Source organism: Theropithecus gelada, chromosome 4, assembly GCF_003255815.1.
Source record: "Theropithecus gelada isolate Dixy chromosome 4, Tgel_1.0, whole genome shotgun sequence".
NCBI classification, from domain to species: Eukaryota; Metazoa; Chordata; class Mammalia; order Primates; family Cercopithecidae; genus Theropithecus; species Theropithecus gelada.
Window position 1 is genome coordinate 23,486,872 of NC_037671.1, and position 17,512 is coordinate 23,504,383.

Here is a 17,512-nt window from a genome sequence, read left to right on the forward strand (position 1 = left end):
ACACGTTTTCATAACTATTCGATTGAAGACTTTGTTGCTAGGTCTTGGAAAATGTTGTATGTCAACCCAAAGGTCTTGGGAAGTCCCCCTGAGTCATGAATGGGTGTGGTAGGACTAGGATGTGGACCTCTGGGCTTTGCTTCTGATGATAACTTCCCCTAGGGCAGCAGTCATGCTGGGGACAGCCATGTTGTCTATTTATCCCTATGCCTTGCACTGTCCCTGTCATATAATGGATGCTCAATACATGTCTTTTGAACTGAATTGCATTGGCCTGGCCATGGCTTGAGAGCTTGGACCAATAATACCCTGAGTGTCAAGTTCCTCCTCAGTCGGGCTGGAGAGTCGAGAGCAGGTCATGGTGAGTTGGTCTTTTTGTGTAAGAATCCCTAGTGGCAGCAGCGCCTTGTACTTAAAAATAGAATATTCCCAACGTCATCTTCCTTCCCAGGATGACAAGGCATTGAGAAAATTAGAATGTGTATATTTTCTCCCTTTTTTTTTTTTGAGACGGTGTCTCGCTCTGTCCCCCAGGCTGGAGTGCAATGGCGCGTTCTCAGCTCACTGCAACCTCCGCCTCCCGGGTTCAAGCGATTCTCCTGCTTCAGCCTCCCGAGTAGCTGGTATTACAGGCCCGTGCCACCAAGCCCAGCTAATTTTTGTATTTTTAGTAGAGATGGGGTTTCACCATGTTGGCCGGGCTGGGCTGGTCTCGAACTCCTGACCTCGTGAGCCACCACGCCCGGCCTCTCCATTTTCTAAGACATGCATTTTTTCATTTGTACATATGTATCTGAGCGTTGATCCCCCCTCTACATTTGTTTATATAAAACAATGGTACATCTTGTAATCAGTAGCTTCTTAGAACTGAGGAATTCATTTTCTCATCACTCTGAAAGGCAGTTTAGCACAGTACAGTAAGTCTTCACTCCATAGGTTCTTGAAAGTTGCAATTTTAAATGAATGAGGCATAATGAAACCAATTTGACCATAGGCTAATTGATATAAATAAGACTTAAGTTCCTTCCAAAATACGTACAATATTAAACATTGAAATAAAGGTAAGCTATACATACATTTAAGAAAGATTAATTTTAAACAAGTAAGATGATGATTTAACCATATTAAGAAAATGGAAAATGAATTGTGCAATTCACCCCCTGTGTTATTTATTTATTTAGAGACAGAGTCTTGCTGTGTCACCCAGGCTGGAGCTGGAGTACAGTGGTGCAATCTTGGCTCCCTACAACCTCTGCCTTCTAGGTTCAAGCAATTCTCCTGCCTCAGCCTCCCTAGTAGCTGGGACTACCTGGCTAATTTTTGTATTTTTAGTAGAGACAGGGTTTCACCATGTTGGCCAGGCTGGTCTCAACTCCTGGGCTCCAGTGATCCACCTGCGTCGGCCTCTCAAAGTGCCAGGATTACAGGCGTGAGCCACCACACCTGGCCCTCTGTATTTTTGATGGGACGGGTGGTTCAACATTTAGAGAGAACCTAAAAAGTTAAAAGTAAAAGCAAAGAAGTCTTAATAACAAAAAGCAACTTCTTGCAATGTCACTGTTTTACTGCAACTTAATAAAGAAATGTGGCCAATTGTCTTTCTTGGATAGTATCAGGGTAGAGTGTAATAAGTTAGGTTAACATATTAGCTTGCGTCTTGTCAGGGAAAATAGGTAGATCCTCAGAACACAGAAGAAGGAGGGACCTCCACGTTATCCTGTTTAGTGTTACACTGAAGAAGAGTATGACCAGCCAGTGCTTGGCGTTCTGCGGCTTGGGACACATGTTGGGGGGAAGGGCACTGCCTTTCTTGTGAGCTTTCTTGCCCAAGGGACAAATGAGCTAAGCAGTACTACATTATTAGTGGGGTGTGTGTGTGAGAGAGAAACAGAAAAGAGAACAGAGCCTGTAAGTCTTGCCATTTTGCTTTATCAGACAACCCACCCGCACCCCTCAGCCTAGGAATGCAGTCTTAACCCCAAGCCACTGCTTTTTCTGCTTGCACCTCTAAACTTGAGCGGGTCTTGGGGGCAGTTCACCAGTGCACCAGACTACACTACTCACAGCAATGTTTTTTTTTTTTAAACAGTGATTTGCACTGATCTAGCCTCCAAGGGGTAAGGGCCGAGATGAAACAGAGAATTTATTTTTATATTGTGTCATCTGGTGCAGAGACTGCTACATAATCAGGAGTCAGAAATCTAAAGGAATAGGCTGTGAAGTCATTTTGTCCATGAGTTGTGTTACAACACATTCATTCACTGTAAACAATCACCAACAGTCATTGCCATAATTTATTCTTGGCAGTAAATTGGGTTTTCAAGTGACAGAGTAAGCCATCAGAATTAAGCAACCAGGAGCCCCAGTTCATGTGTGCTGGAAAAGATGTTTGCGAGACTTCAGGTACCGCTACCTCATTAGAGGTGAGCAAGTGGAGGCCCAGAGAGGGCAGGTGACTTCCCCAAGGTCACACAGTGGGTTAGGGCCATATCAGGGATTAGAACATTGGTAATCCATCACATTCTGTCCTTACACCTTTCTGCTGCACTTCCTGTTGACACAATGGGCAGGATTTTAAACTCCAGTTTCATTCCTGGGGATTGATATGAAAGGTTTTTCACTGGTCCAATCCCATTTTCCTTGTCCAGACAGATGACAGGTAGTAATTTCAGAAACTGAGCAAGGGATGGTGAAAGCTAGATTGTAGTGGGCTCTTTTTGGTTTGGTTGTTATGAGTGCTCTCAATGCGAAGCTTAGAAACCTCTCCAGAGAAATAATAAACAGCTCTCCAAGGAGCACTCTTGCAGACTAGCATGTTGCCTTGCTTGCTGGTGTATATCTTCCTGTAAATTCCTGGTATCCAGTGCCCATACAGGAGAAATTGGCTGACTTGCTTTCTTGCTCTTCTGTATGGCAGACAATCAGAAATGTAACTCTGGTGCCTTGTCATGTGCCCAGAGTAAGTTAAATGTGTTTGCCTTTAATATGTATATGTATACACACACACACACACACACACACACACACCAGTTAGAACATAGATGTTTTTAAAATACGGTTTTTTTAGGGAATATGTAAAAGCTGGCATCTCTTCAGATAGACATAGAGGTACTAAAAAACCTTGGTTCATATGACTTGTTTGTATACTCCATGTAGTGTATTTTACACAGTATCTAAAGGTGTTGCCTGATTTTGAATTAGTTAAAAGACAGGTTTGAGAGGTGGGAGAAGAGTAGGTTGTATTTCTTGTCTCATCTGAGGAACTTTATATTCCTAAAGTCTATAATTAGGTGCTTGTGTTGATTGTTTACTGAAACAAAGCTGAAGGTGGGGTTGAGGGGAGTGCCACATGGTGGGAAACACTATGGCAAACATCTGAGCTTTACTGAAAAGCATGGGCTGCAAAGAAATGTAAATTCATTGGCTTAATTGGAATAGAGTATTTATAGAAATTGAATGATCCAGTAAAACTAAAAGCCTGGCTTCTTTCATCTTCAGAGACCTGCCTTAGTAAATGCTGTTCTCGAAATCCCTTGCCTGCAAAGTGGACTTTGCCATCCAATTTCTGGCCTCCTGGCAGTCAGTCACTTTGACCTAACCCTATTGCTTGACTCGTATTTACTACGTACTTTTCTTTTTTGGCTTAGGGTTGTACTGAAAACATACATGGAAAGAAAAAAATGTCCATGTACGCTGAAGTTTTCTGATTTTTTTTATATAGCTCCATAATTTAATTTCAATATACAATTTGAAAATCTTGCTGTCCAGCCTGTTCCCATCTACCCTGCCCACCTACGCCTTTTATAGTTCACCATATCCATTAGGTTCTCGAAAATTCTTCTACTGTTTATGCAAATCTTTGAATTTTTAAATACTTTTTTATTTTCCCTCTTAGAAAAGGTGACAACTAGATACTATTCTGCACCTTGTTTTTACATGGGATCATATACCTTAATGAGCTTTTCAGGTCAGTACCTATAGAGCTGCCTCATACTTTTTGGAGCTGTGCAGTATTCCACCATATGGAGTGAATACACTCTGATTCTTTCAATCTTCTGCTATTATGAAGTTGCAGTCAATAACCTTGAATATCACTTCATACATGTGCAGGTGTATCTGTAGGGTAGTTTCCCATAAGGGGATTGGGATTTGGGCCAGCAGATATGTGCATATGTATTTGTGATCATGTGGCTAGCCCCCCTTTTTTAACTTTTATTTTAAGTTTGGGGGTACATCTACAGGTTTGTTATATAGGGAAACTCGTGTCATGAAGGTTTGTTGTTCAGATTATTTCGTCACACAGGTATTAAGCCTAGTACCCATCAGTTATTTTTCCTGGTCCTCTCCTTCCTCCCACCCTCCACCTTCTCTGGTAGACCCCAGTGTCTGTTCCTCTCTATGTGTCCATATGTTCTCATAATTTAGCTCCCACTTATAAGTGAGAACATGCAGTATATGGTTTTCTGTTCCTATGTCAATTTGCTAAGGATAATGGCCTCCAGCTGCATCCATGTCCCTGCAAAGGACACAATCTCCTTCTTTTTATGGCTGCATAGTATTCCAAGGTGTATATGTACCACATTTTCTTTACCCAGTCTATCATTGATGGGCATTTAGGTTGATTCCATGTCTTTGCTATTGTGAATAGTGCTGCAGTGAACCAACGTGTGCATGAGTCTTCATGATAGAACAAATTATGTTCCTTTGAATATATGCTCAGAAATGGGATTGCTGGGTCGAATGGTAGTTCTGGTAGTTTTTTTGGTCCTTGAGAAATCACCACACTGCTTTCCTTAATGGTTGAACTAATTTATACTTCCACCAACACTGTATAAGCCTTTTTCTTGGCAACCTCACCAGCATCTATTGTTTTTTGATTGTTTAATAATAGACATTCTGTCTGGTGTGAGATGGTATCTCATTGTGGTTTTGATTTGCATTTTTCTAATGATCAGTGACATTGAGCTTTTTTTCATATGCTTATTGGCCACATACATGTATGTCTTTTGAAAAGTGTCTGCTCATGTCCTATGCCCACGTTTTAATAGGGCTGTTTGTTTTTTTCTTGTAAATTTGTTTAAGTTTCTTATTGATGCTGGATATTAGACCTTTGTCAGATGCATAGTTTGCAAAAATTTTCTCCCATTCCATATGTTGTCTGTTTACTCTGGTGAGAGTTTCTTTTGCTGTGCAGGAGCTCTTTAGTTTAATTAGATCCCATTTGTCAATTTTCGCTTTTGTTCCAATTGATTTTGGTGTCTTCGTCATGAAATCTTTGCCCATTCCTATTTTCAGAATGGTATTGCCTCACTTGTCTTCCCAGGTTTTTATAAAAGTTTTGGATTTTACACTTAAGGCTTAAATCCATCTTCGGTTGATTTTTGTATATGGTATAAGGAAGGAGTCCACTTTCAATCTTCTGCGTATGGCTAGCCAGTTATCCCAGCACCATTTATTGAATGGATTCTTTCCCTATTGTTTAATTTTTGTCAGGTTCGTCGAAGATCATACGGCTGTAGGTGTGCGGCCTTACTTCTGGGCTCTCATTATGTTCCACTGGTCTATGTGTCTCTTTTTGTACCAGTACCATTCTGTTTTAGTTACTGTGGCCCTATAGTATAGTTTGAAGTCAGGTAGCGTAATGCCTCCAGCTTTGTTCTATTTGCTTAGGATTGCCTTGGCTATTCAGGCTCTTTTTTGGTTCCATATGAATTTTAAAATAGTTTTTTCTAGTTCTGTGGAGAAAGTTGTTGGTAGTTTGATAGGAATAACATTGAATGTGTAAATTGCTTATGTTTTCCCATTTGTTTGTGTCATCTCTGATTTCTTTGAGCAGTGTTTTTAATTCTTGCTGTAGAGATCTTTCTAGTGTATTCCTAGGTGTTTTATTCTTTTTGTGGCAATTGTGAATGGGATTATGTTCCTGATTTGGCTCTTGACTTAACTGTTGGCATATGGGAATGCTAGTGATTTTTGTATGTTGCTTTTGTATCCTGAGACTTCACTGAATTTGTGTATCAGCTTAAGGAGCTTTTGGACTGAGACTATGGGGTTTTCTAGATATAGAATCATGTTGTTTGCAAACAGGGATAGTTTGACTTCCTCTCTTTTTATCTGGATGCACTTTATTTCTTTCTCTTGACTGATTGCTCTGGCCAGGGATTCCAATGCTATGTTGAATAGCAGTGGTGAGAGAAGGCATCCTTGTCTTTTGCCAGTTTTCAAGGGGAATGCTTCCAGCTTTTGCCCATTCAGTATTATGTTGCCTGTGGGTTTGTCACAGATGGCTATTATTATTTTGAGGTATGTTCCTTCGATACCTAGTTTATTGATAGTTTTTAACATGAAGCAGTGCTGAACTTTATTGAAAGCCTTTTCTGCATCTATTGAGATAATATGTGGTTTTTGTTTTTAGTAATTTATGTGATGAATAACATTTATTGCTTTGCATGTGTTGAACCAACCTTGCATCCCAGGAATAAAGCCTATTTGATCATGACGGATAAGCTTTTTGATGTGCTAGAGGATTTGGTTTGCCAGTATTTTATTGAGGATTTTTGCATAGATGTTCATCAAGGATATTGGCCTTGTTTTTTCACTGTGTCTCTGCCAGGTTTCGGTATCAGGATGATGCTTGCCTCATAGAATGAGTTAGGGAGGAATCCCTCCTCCTCAATTTTTTGGACTAGTTACAGTGGGAATGGTACCAGCTCTTTGTACGTCTGGTAGAATTTGGATTTGGCTGTAAATCTGTCTGGTCTTGGGCTTCTCTTGGTTGGTAGATTATTTATTGCTGATTCAATTTCGGAGTTCGTTATTGGTCTGTTCCGGGGTTCTGTTTTTTTCTGGTTCACTCTTGGGAGGTTGTATGTGTCCAGGAATTTATCCATTTCTTCTAGATTTTATAGTTCGTGTTGCTTGCCTTTTCAGTGGACTATTTTTGTTTTTTTAAATGGAATGCTTCACAGATTTGCCTGTCATCCTTGCACAGGGGCCATACTAATTTTCTCTGTATTTTTCCAATCTTCATGTATGTGCTGCTGAAGTGACACCCTAAGTACTGTTTGATTTCTGCACTCCTGCTAACGTAATGAGGGCTGCACCAATAGAGTGAGTTATCAAACTTTCAGATTTTTGTCAATCTCATTTGTAAAATATACTATATCGATACGGTTTAGAGTTGCATACCTTTTTAAAGAAGGAAGAGGCTAGACATCTTTTCAAGATATTTAAAGGCCATTTGTTGGCCGGGCACGGTGGATCACGCCTGTAATCCCAACACTATGGGAGGCCAAGGAGGGTGGATCACGAGGTCAGGAGATCCAGACCATCCTGGCCAACATGGTGAAACCCCGTCTCTACTAAAAATACAAAAAAAATTAGCTGGGAATGGTGGCGCACACCTGTAGCCCCAGCTACTTGCAAGGCTGAGGCAGGGAATCGCTTGAACCCAGGAGGCAGAGGTTGCAGTGAACCGAGATCGCACCACTGCACTCCAGCCCAGTGACAGAGCGAGACTCCATCTTAAAAAAAAAAAAGAAGCCATTTGTTTTTCTCGTTTCCTTTTTTTTTTTTTCCTTTTTGCAAACTGTACTTACTTAATTCCTGTACGTGATTTACTCTTCTGTTGGATTCTTGCTCTTTTTCTTGTTGATTTGTGAGGGCTCTTTGTATAACAGGGAGATTAGCTCTAAGTCTGTGATATGATCTTCAAATTTTTCTTGGTTTATCATTTCCTTTAGTATTTGTGGCGTTTTTTGGTCTTAAACAGAAGTCAATTTTCCATTCTTTCTTTTATGGCTTCTGGAGTTCAAGTAACAGAAAGAAAGCATTTTCCACCAATCCCTTCCACACATACATGTACAAGAATTGACCCATATTTTCTTGCAGAATTTCTATGCTATTACTTTTTTTTACATTTAAATATTTGCTTCATTTGAGGTTTATCCTGATATTCTGTTAAGTATGGATTCAAGTTTTTTTCTTTTGCTCTGTTTTTGGAAATGGGCTCTCCCTCTGTTGCCCAGACTGGAGTGCAGTGACGCAGTGATGGCTCACTGCAGCCTTGACCTCCCGTGCTCAGGCGATTCTCTTGCCTCAGCCTCCTGAGTAGCTGGGACCACAGGTGCACACCACCATGCCTGGCAAGTTTTATTATTTGTGGAGACGAGGTGTTGCTATGTTGCCCAGGCTGGTCTCAAACTCCTGGGCTCAGGCGATCCTACCTCAGCCTCCCAAAGTGCTGAGATTATAGACAGGAGCAATCATGCCTGACTCAACTTTATTTTTTATAGATGGCTACCCAATTTCCCTAACCACTTAGTCAAAATGCCCACCTTTCCTCCCACTGAAGTGCCACCATTAGAAAGTAAATATTTTGTGAATGAAAAATGCCCACTATTCCCTTGTAAAACAAGAAACCATGGGTCACCATTTTTTGGAAAGAATGTTTCAGTTCTCTTTTTAACTCAAGACAGCTCTTCCACTTTGTCCTCCAAGGATAATATTTACTCAAGAGTGAATGAATGAGGTTAACAACCCACCTGCTTGCTTCTCCCTAGGGGAATGTTAACATTTTGCCTCTTGGTACAATTCTCAAGATTTATCTTAAGACACTGTCTCCTTTCACTCAAAGTATTTGTCTCTTTATCACAAAGCCTGAAGAAACATTTCTTGTTACTCAAGGACCACGCCTTTTATGAGCCCTAAGAACAGGAGTTCTCAAAGCGTGGTCTTCCTCAGACCAGCAGTCTTAGCATCAGCTGAGAACTGTCAGAAATGCAAACTGCCATCATTGACCTACAGAATCAGAGACCCTGTGTGGACAAGCCCACAATCTGAATTTAACAAGCCTCTGGGGTGATTCTGAGCATGCTCAAGATTGAGACCCATGACCTAGAGGTAATATTTAATTTCATAATGGCAGTTTACAACCCTATAGCACTGTCTTGTGGGCAGATGGGTTTGGTCCTTATATTCTTGACATGTAAAAATGTAGACTCACAGCAGGAAGTGACCATATCTGTTCTTTAAAGGTGGTATTCTTAGAGAAGGAAACTTCTCTGAGTTTTTTCCAGGAGTCACAGAGATATCTCACTAGGACTGCTAGTGCTTTGGACGGGTACACCTTCCATCCAGAATCTTGCCACTGGGTCAGTGCTTCCCTTTGTCATATAATAAAAAACCAGCAAAACTGGTTTCTATAATATGCTAGGGAGTTTTGTAGCGTTGAAGACTTGTCTTACCCCCACAAAAGCATCCATTGTTCCTTCTCATCCCTTGCCCCTCTGCCTTTAAAATTAATTTGATACCAGAATAGAATACTTCTGATGACTATTAGCCACACCGTAATGGTACTTGTATTTGGCAAGTTAAGGCAGAGTTCCCGTACCTCTGAGCCTAATTGCCAGCCAGGGTTCAGCTCAGAGCAGTAGTTCTAAAGCTATTCTGGACATTAGATTCCACTGGATAGCTTTGTAAAATCCAGCTATCCAGGCCAAATCCATGTAACTAATTCTATATCTCAGGGTGGAACTGAGGGATCGGCATTTTTTTTTTTATTACCCAGTTGATGACAATGTGTATCAAAGTTAGTTTAAGAACCAAGGACGTGCACATTTGTTTTAAAGTAGTTTTGGTTATGATAATAAGAATTATAAGAGGGACCAAATATCAAATGCAAGAAAATGGTCCTGAGTGCCAATATAATCAGAATAAGAAATGCATACATAGCAACTTGCTTGAAGCTGAAATCAACTCCTTTTGCTTTGGATGGCTTTCTTGTCTGTTGAAGAACACATGTTGTAGTATGTGTTTCTCTCCATATCCTGTGTGCTTCATTGTAATAGTCTTGCTGATTGATTTTGTTGGCTGCAAGCAAAGTGATAAAATGCCAGTGGATGCCTGTGCCAGGGAGGTCAGGACTGGACTTTCCCACTTGGCTCCGTTTTGATGCATTTAGCAGATTGATTCCAACCCTCTTTGGAGACTCTGACCTACAAAAGCGTCTGTTATCTTTGAGAGCTCCAGGGAAAGCTATGGACCTTTCTAGATCTTTTCCCACCTTTTGGCCCATCAGATATTGCCTTGTCCACAACAGCACTTGACAATTCGTCATAGAAGTCTATGGTTTTATTCATTGACCCTGCTGTACAATTTTCCCTGTAGCGAGTCATAGTTGGCTGAAGAGAGAGTCGAAGATTAAGTACAAAACTTTCTAAACATCCTGTTTTCCTTCAAGCCAGGGCACTGTTCTTAATAAAGTGAACATTCTTTTGCACTGGCCCTGGGGCAAGGGTGTCCCGAAAGCTTTGACAGGGGTGCCATTTGGTCATAAACAGTGTGGTAATAGGGTGGAGACAGAAAGAAATTCTCTCATCCCTTTTACAACTCCAGACGATTCTAGAACCACCCCTTGGGAACCCAAGGACAGAACTCTGAAATGATATGCTGGCTGAGGCTTGCCGTTGCCATACCTCAGGGTTAAGCATTGAAGGAGCTAGGCAAAGAGCGTGTGTGTGTGTGTAGCTACAAGCTAAGTCACAGATCAAGAGGCTTTTGGTATTCTTCTGTTTTTGCTTAGAATTCTATGATGGTTTTTGAAATATATTGTCCTTACTTTATGTTCTTACCTGTAATCTCGTAAGTTTCTGGTGAATTTAGCTTTTGCCAGGTTCCGGTGGGTCTTACCCAAAGATGGTCAGAGTAAATGAACGAAAGAAGTAATTGATTAGAATGTGAAACTTCAGAGATGCTCATAGGCCTTCAAGCCCTAGAAAGTGGTATGCCAATGAATTTTCTAGTCCTCTCTACACTTTGTACAGATGAAGAAACCGAGACCCAGGGAACTCAGCCAAGGTTTCTTGCCATTCCTCCAGTCTCCCAGTTAAAAAAAAAAAAAAAAAAAAATTAAGTTCTATTTTGCAAACTGACAAGGAGAATTATACAATGGAAATAACACTCATTTTAATGTATCTGTTCTTGTAGTTTCTTATTTTATTCACCTTTATAAACCATTCTGAGAACATTGTCATAAAGAGCATTCTCCTAAATTGGAATGTGATTCAAATAGTCCTGTCTCCTTTCCTGCTTGCTTTTTATGAAATGACTGCCTACACGCACTCGCGCACATATTTTAGTGAGCAATGCAATGTGCGAATACAAATAGAAATAGATTTTGTTTAAAAAAAAAATTAATGTCAGTCCACTGGTTAAAAAAGTACCAGAGTCATTACAAGATTCATTAACTATGTTTAAGAAAAGTATTGAGGGCTTTTTGGGGGATTAAGTAACTTTAATTTATAAATAATGGTCTCAGATTCATAAACCTTAACTGTAGAGATGATGGAGGTTTGTATCTCACACAATTAAGTATTTGTTGCTTTTTAAATAACCAGGTACTTACTTTACATTCGTAATGATTAATTGCAAAAAGTTGGTTATAAGAATCCCCAGATGAATTCGCAGGTAAGATCTCATGCAGAGTTCTTGGAAGTTCATCTAGGGTCATTCATCAAGAAAAGCAATGCATTTCGGGTTTATGAACTCACTTTGCCCACAGGTGAGGTTTCCAGGCTTCGAACCAGCAGGAGGAGAGGCAGTGGGAGGATCTGACGTAGGTATGGCTTCAGAGATGAAGAGAGCGTTTCTCCTCCGCACCCCCTTTGCCTACATCTGGAAATAATCTAGGGAAAAAAATGTTCCCTGACTTGTCAGGTTCAGCTAGTGTAAGCTTTGAGATCCTTCGTTCTCTCTCTCTCTTTTTTTTTTTTTTTTTTTTTTTTTTTTTTTTTTTGAGATGAAGTCTTGCTGTGTTGCCCAGGCTGGAGTAGAGTGGCCCCATCTTGGCTCACTGCACCCTCCACACCCCAGGTTCAAGCGATTCTCCCGTCTCAGCCTCCCAAGTAGCTGGGATTACAGAAGTGCACCATCATCCCCATCTAATTTTTTTTTTGTATTTTTAGTAGAGACGGAGTTTCACCATGTTGGCCAGACTGGTCTCGAACTCCTGACCTCAGGTGATCCGACTGCCTCAGCCTCCCAAAGTGGTGGGATTACAGGCGTCAGCCACTGCGCCTGGCCCGTTCTCTCTTTAGTCTCCCAATTAACAAACATCTATTGCAGCAGCGTCCATTACCTAGAATTGTAGGAAGGTATATAGGATAGATGTAGTAAAGAGGTAAGTGGGTTAGAAAATAACACTGATGAAAAGGAGACAAACTGTCAGAGTGGTCCCCTAGCTACACCTGCCACAATTGCCTCCTGAGAAATCCTCGTTCTGCATGAGCTAAATGCTTGTTCAAATAAATTGTTGCTCTTCCTGTAATCATGGAGCTGCTGAATAGAGCCAGGGTCCTTGATAGACATCATAGTTTGTTATTGACTTTATCACTAGTAAAAGTTAATATGTCATCCCTTGCCTGCAGCAACACACTGCCATTTTTTTTTCCCAACATTAATTTAGGTAGAGAACATTTTTCTTGGTATAATTTTCATTGAATTCAGTATTATCAAGTTTGTGTATTTTTAGAGTTTTTGGATCACTATTCCAGCCCACATTTTTCATAGCAATTTGTCTAGTATTTCTTCAAGATCTTTTTATGTTCATTTGAGAAATGAACATGACTTCATATGTATTCATTAGCAATCACTGCCGTAGGCCTTTCCGTTTGATTTTTCTTCTGAACCGCAGAGATAGTGTCTCATTATGAAGTAGAAAAAGGCTAACTAAGACCTTGTTCTGAACTTACAGTGGGTAAGCAGGAGGCTTCAGATCCATAATCTCTATCAAAATGTTTGCCCACATCACTGTAACAGGGAGTCGTTCAGAATGGGAGTGGAGGAATTTGACTCCTTTTAAAGAACCGTGTGTGCTTTTTCTACTTTCATGGTTGTGCTGTTTTGCTGGGGAGACTTTGAAAGAGAAGACTTATATCTTGTCTTGCCCATACCGAGGGGTCTTTAACCCCTAATTTATAAATTAAATAGGTAGGTCAAGGAATACCTACCAGAGTTGGTTGCTCTGCCCACTGGCTCCTCTCTGCACCTCCCTCCCAGACCATTTCTCCACTTCCTCAGCCTTAGAAAAAACAGCTCACTCATAGTGGTGCTTGCTGGTGGACCTTGGAGATAAGCTTGTATTCTTGGTTGTTTTTAAGAAAATTGAATTCTCTTCTTAGAGCCAACCCATGTCTTATCAGTGTAACTTTACTCACTCTCCAAGGATTCCATTCTGTCCTTTAAACGCTAGGAGATTTCCCAAAAATAGACTTGTCAGTAAAACTCTGTTGTGACAAAGGGGCAAAAGTATTGCTTTTTTGTGTGGAGATTGCATTTTTAATATTCTGTTCCCCAGAAGTGGTTCAAGGATGCTTCGCTAGAAGTTTTGGGAAGAACAATTAGAGTAAGAGAGGTTCTTCCATTATCTGCCCCAGGCTGGGTGTCTTTGGATGACTCTGTCGCCTCGCAAGTTGTTTAATCCTCTATTTAGCTTGTCAGGGATCATATGAAATGGGGTCTACATCAGATTTGCCACAGTCGTTTTTTTCTTTAGTGATATAGCCTGGAAGGGCTGGGGGCGGTAGCTCACGCCTGTAATCCCAGCACTTTAGGAGGCCAAGGCAGGTGGATCACCTGAGGTCAGGATCACCTGAGACCAGCCTGGCCAACATGGTGAAACCTCGTCTCTACTAAAAATACAAAAGTTAGTCTGGCATGGTGGCCGACATCTGTAATCCCAGCTACTCAGGAGGCTGAGGAAGGAGAATCACTTGAACCCCAGAGACGGAGGTTGCAGTGAGCCAAGATCATGCCACTGCACTCCAGCCTGGGCGACAGAGTGAGACTCCGTCTCAAAAAAAAAAAAAAAAACTAACTACCACCTATACCGTTAGATGAAGAGCCTGTTCTGAAATCTGTTACCACTATATTATGTTTAAAAAGCATATGTCTGAACAGTCAGTGTAGCTGAGAATTGATGTCACTGTTTACATCGATTTTTTTTAATACATAGAATTTTTTTTATCTTAACAAATTAAAGGTTTATTAGAGGATCCACTTTCCTTTAATTAAAATAATCAACATGGAAGTATACAGTAGGCATTGGATACATTTTTGTTTCCTTTTGAAAGTTTATGAGTTACAGCCAGGCTCTTCCTCCCAGCACTGTAGGAGGCCTAGGTGGGAAGATCACTTGAGTCCAGGAGTTCAAGACCAGCCTGGGCAATGTGGCAAAACCCTGTCTCTCCAAAAATACAAAAATTAGCCAGGCATGGTGGCGTGCACTTGTAGTCCCAGCTACTTGGGGGGGTCGAGGTGAAAGGATTGCTTGAGCTCGTGAAGTTGAAGCTACAGTGAACCGTGATTGTACCACTGCACTCCAGCCTGAGCAACAGAGCAAGACCCTGTCTCAAAAGTAAAAGAAAACTTGTGAGTTACTGACCTTTGGGGAAGTGGAGAACTGATGTTATAGAAATGGACAATAATCCTAGAATCTGGGGGCTCCCATTGCTCCCCTTTTTCCTCTCATCCGCTCATTTGTTCTTTCACTAAATGTTATTCTTTGTCGGCGCTCATGGAGGCTTCCCACGCCTTATCTCCCAGAAGCCCAGCCATCTCAGAACTTCTTATGGGCTGACTGGTTCCTCCAATTTCCCTAGACTTTTTTGTTTGTTTTTAACATGTGTTTCCTCTGTTTTTATTGTTTTCACCAATTTTACAAATAAATTACATAGATTACGTATTCCCACACACATTCTATCAGAAGTATATAGGATGTATTAGCGTCTTCAGCCCTTCCCCTTCTCCTCACTTATGGACTTCCTTCCAGGCCTTTTTCTATGTATTTTCAACAGTGGTTGTTTTTGCTTTACATTGGAAACCGTGCCTTATCTACAGTTCTGACTTGGTTTTTTTCCTTACTTGTTAAAGGAAAGATGTACCTTGGCCATAGAATACTACAGGTACATAATGTTTTATAATATGGGTATATAAATAAAATGGTTTATTTAACCATTCCCTTATTAATGAACAGTAGTCATTTAGATGTTTAACTTACCCCTGTTGATTATAGTGCTATAATAAACATCCTTATACATGCCTTTCTGTGCGTGTTTTTTAGTATTTCTCTAAGATAAATTGGTTCCCAGAAGTACACTTGTAGAGTCAAAAAGTCATGCATGTTTTGGCCAGGCATGGTGGCACGCTCCTGTAATCCCAGCACTTTGGGAGGCCGAGGTGGGCAGATCATCTGAGGTCAGGCGTTCGAGACCAGCCTGGCCAACATAGTGAAACCCCGTCTCTACTAAAAATACAAAAATTAGCTGGGTGTGGTGGTGCATACCTGTAGTCCCAGCTACATGGGAGGCTGAGGCAGGAGAATCACTTGAACCCAGGAGGTGGAAGTTGTAGTGAGCCGAGATTGTGCTACTGCACTCTAGCCTGGGAGACAGAGTGAGACTCTATCTAAAAAAAAAAAAAAAAAAAAAAAAGCCGTGCATGTTTGAAATATTAATACTGCCAGATAATCCTCCAAAATAGCTGTACTGTCTCATGCCCATTCTTCTGCCTCACTAATTGACGCTTGTTTTTAATTTTTTAAATTTACTATAAAATATTTCAGATACAAAAGATAGAAAGAATAGCACCCATGGAATGACATTAACAATACATTTGAAGGCCGGGCGCAGTGGCTCACGCCTGTAATCCCAGCACTTTTGGGAAGCTGAGGCAAGTGGATCATAAGGTCAGGAGATCGAGACCATCCTGGCTAACATGGTGAAACCCCGTCTCTACTAAAAATACAAAAAATTAGCCGGGCATGGTGGTGAGCACCTGAGTTCCCGCTACTTGGGAGGCTGAGGCAGGAGAACAGTGTGAACCTGGGAGGCAGAGCTTGCAGTGAGCCGAGATTGCGCCACTGCACTCCAGCCTGGGCAACAGAGCAAGACAATTACATTTGAACAGTCTTGTTTCTCTCCACAAATGCATTGTTTTTTCCACTACATTTCCCTTCATTTCTCATACATTGCCTGTGTTGTGTATGTCTACTTTTACTATGTATTTATTAACCTAATCCTATTTAGTAATGTTTTCAATGTTTTTAAAATTTTATAAAAAGATACTGTATACATTCTGGGGTTTTTTTAATTTGTTTTCTACTCAGTGTTCTGTTTGTGTGATTGGCCTGTGTTGATGACTATAGCCTGGTGCTAATGCTGCTCTACAAATTCTCACATGCACATCCTTTTGCATATGTGCAAGAGTTTATGGTGCATATTGAGGAGTTGGTGGTTTTCACTAAATACTGATAAAACTCTTCTCCCAAGGGGCCTCCCCGTCAACCTCTGACTTCAAGCATGGTATCTGTTTCTTGTATTTTCAGCACTTGGTATTTTTAGACTTTGTCATTTTTGCCAACCTCATAAGTGTGAGAAGGCTATTTCATTGTAATTTATATTTCCCTGACTTCATATTTTAATATTTTCAACCATTTAGTAGTCTCTTCTAGGAATCCCCTATTCCTGTCCTTTATCTAATTTTCTCTTGGGTTATATGTTCTTTTCTTACTGGCTCCTCCTAATTCTTTACCTATTCTGGATAATAATGCTGAGGTAGCTTACCTTTCCATTGTTTTACTGTGGCCTTTTGTTGACAGACAGCACGTGTCATTTGTGCTGCCCTCCTGTGCAGTCTCTTGCTTACCTCAGTAGGTCTGGAGTTGAGTTTTGTATGTAGTTTGAGGGATCCAATTTTATTTTTCCGATACACAGTTTATTAAATAGTCCATTCTTTGCAGTATCTGCAGTGTCTCATTTGCAATATATGACATCTTCATGTATGCATGGAGCTGTTTCTCGGTTTTTTATTCTATTCTTTTGGTCTATTTACCTATCGGTATGCCTGTACATATTTCACTAATTCTTTTTTTTTTTTTTTTTCTGAGACAGAGCCTCACTCTTTCGCCCAGGCTGGAGTGCAGTGGCGTGATCTTGGCTCACTGCAACCTCCACCTCCAGGGTTCAAGCGATTCTCCCGCCTCAGCCTCTCAAGTAGCTGGGATTACAGGTGCCCGCCATCATATCTTGCTAATTTTTGTATTTTTAGTAGAGACAGGGTTTCACCAGGTTGGCCAGGCTGGTCTTGAACTCCTGACCTCAGGTGATCCGCCCACCTCGGCCTCCCAAAGTGCTGGGATTACAGGCGTGAGCCACCATGCCCAGGCTATTTCACTAATTCCTGTAGTTACACAATAAAAACCTGGGTATCAGGCAGGGCAGGTCTCTCTCTTGTTCTTTTTGTTTTGTCTCTTTCTTTCTCTCTCTCTCTTTTTTTTTGAGACAGAGTCTCACTGTGTCACCCAGGCTGGACTCAAACTTCTGAGCTCAAGCAATCCTTCCACCTCAGCCCCCATTCACTCTTTAGCGCAGTCATAGCTCACCGCAGCCTCAAACTCCTGGGCTCAAGTGATCCTCTCACTTTAACCTCCAAGTAGGTGGGACTACAGGTGTGCACC

The 17,512-nt window shown here is 41.0% G+C and overlaps 1 protein-coding gene and 1 non-coding gene across 3 annotated transcripts in view; one reads left to right on the plus strand and one right to left on the minus strand.

Annotated features, from left to right (window-relative positions):
* E2F3 (E2F transcription factor 3) overlaps positions 1-17,512 on the plus strand; it is a 91,142-nt gene that overhangs the window by 43,083 nt on the left and 30,547 nt on the right. The gene's annotated exons all lie outside the window — the stretch shown is intronic.
* On the minus strand, positions 6,947-7,052 carry LOC112623897. Its single transcript, XR_003119254.1, has one exon. It is a non-coding gene; the product is annotated as a U6 spliceosomal RNA (small nuclear RNA).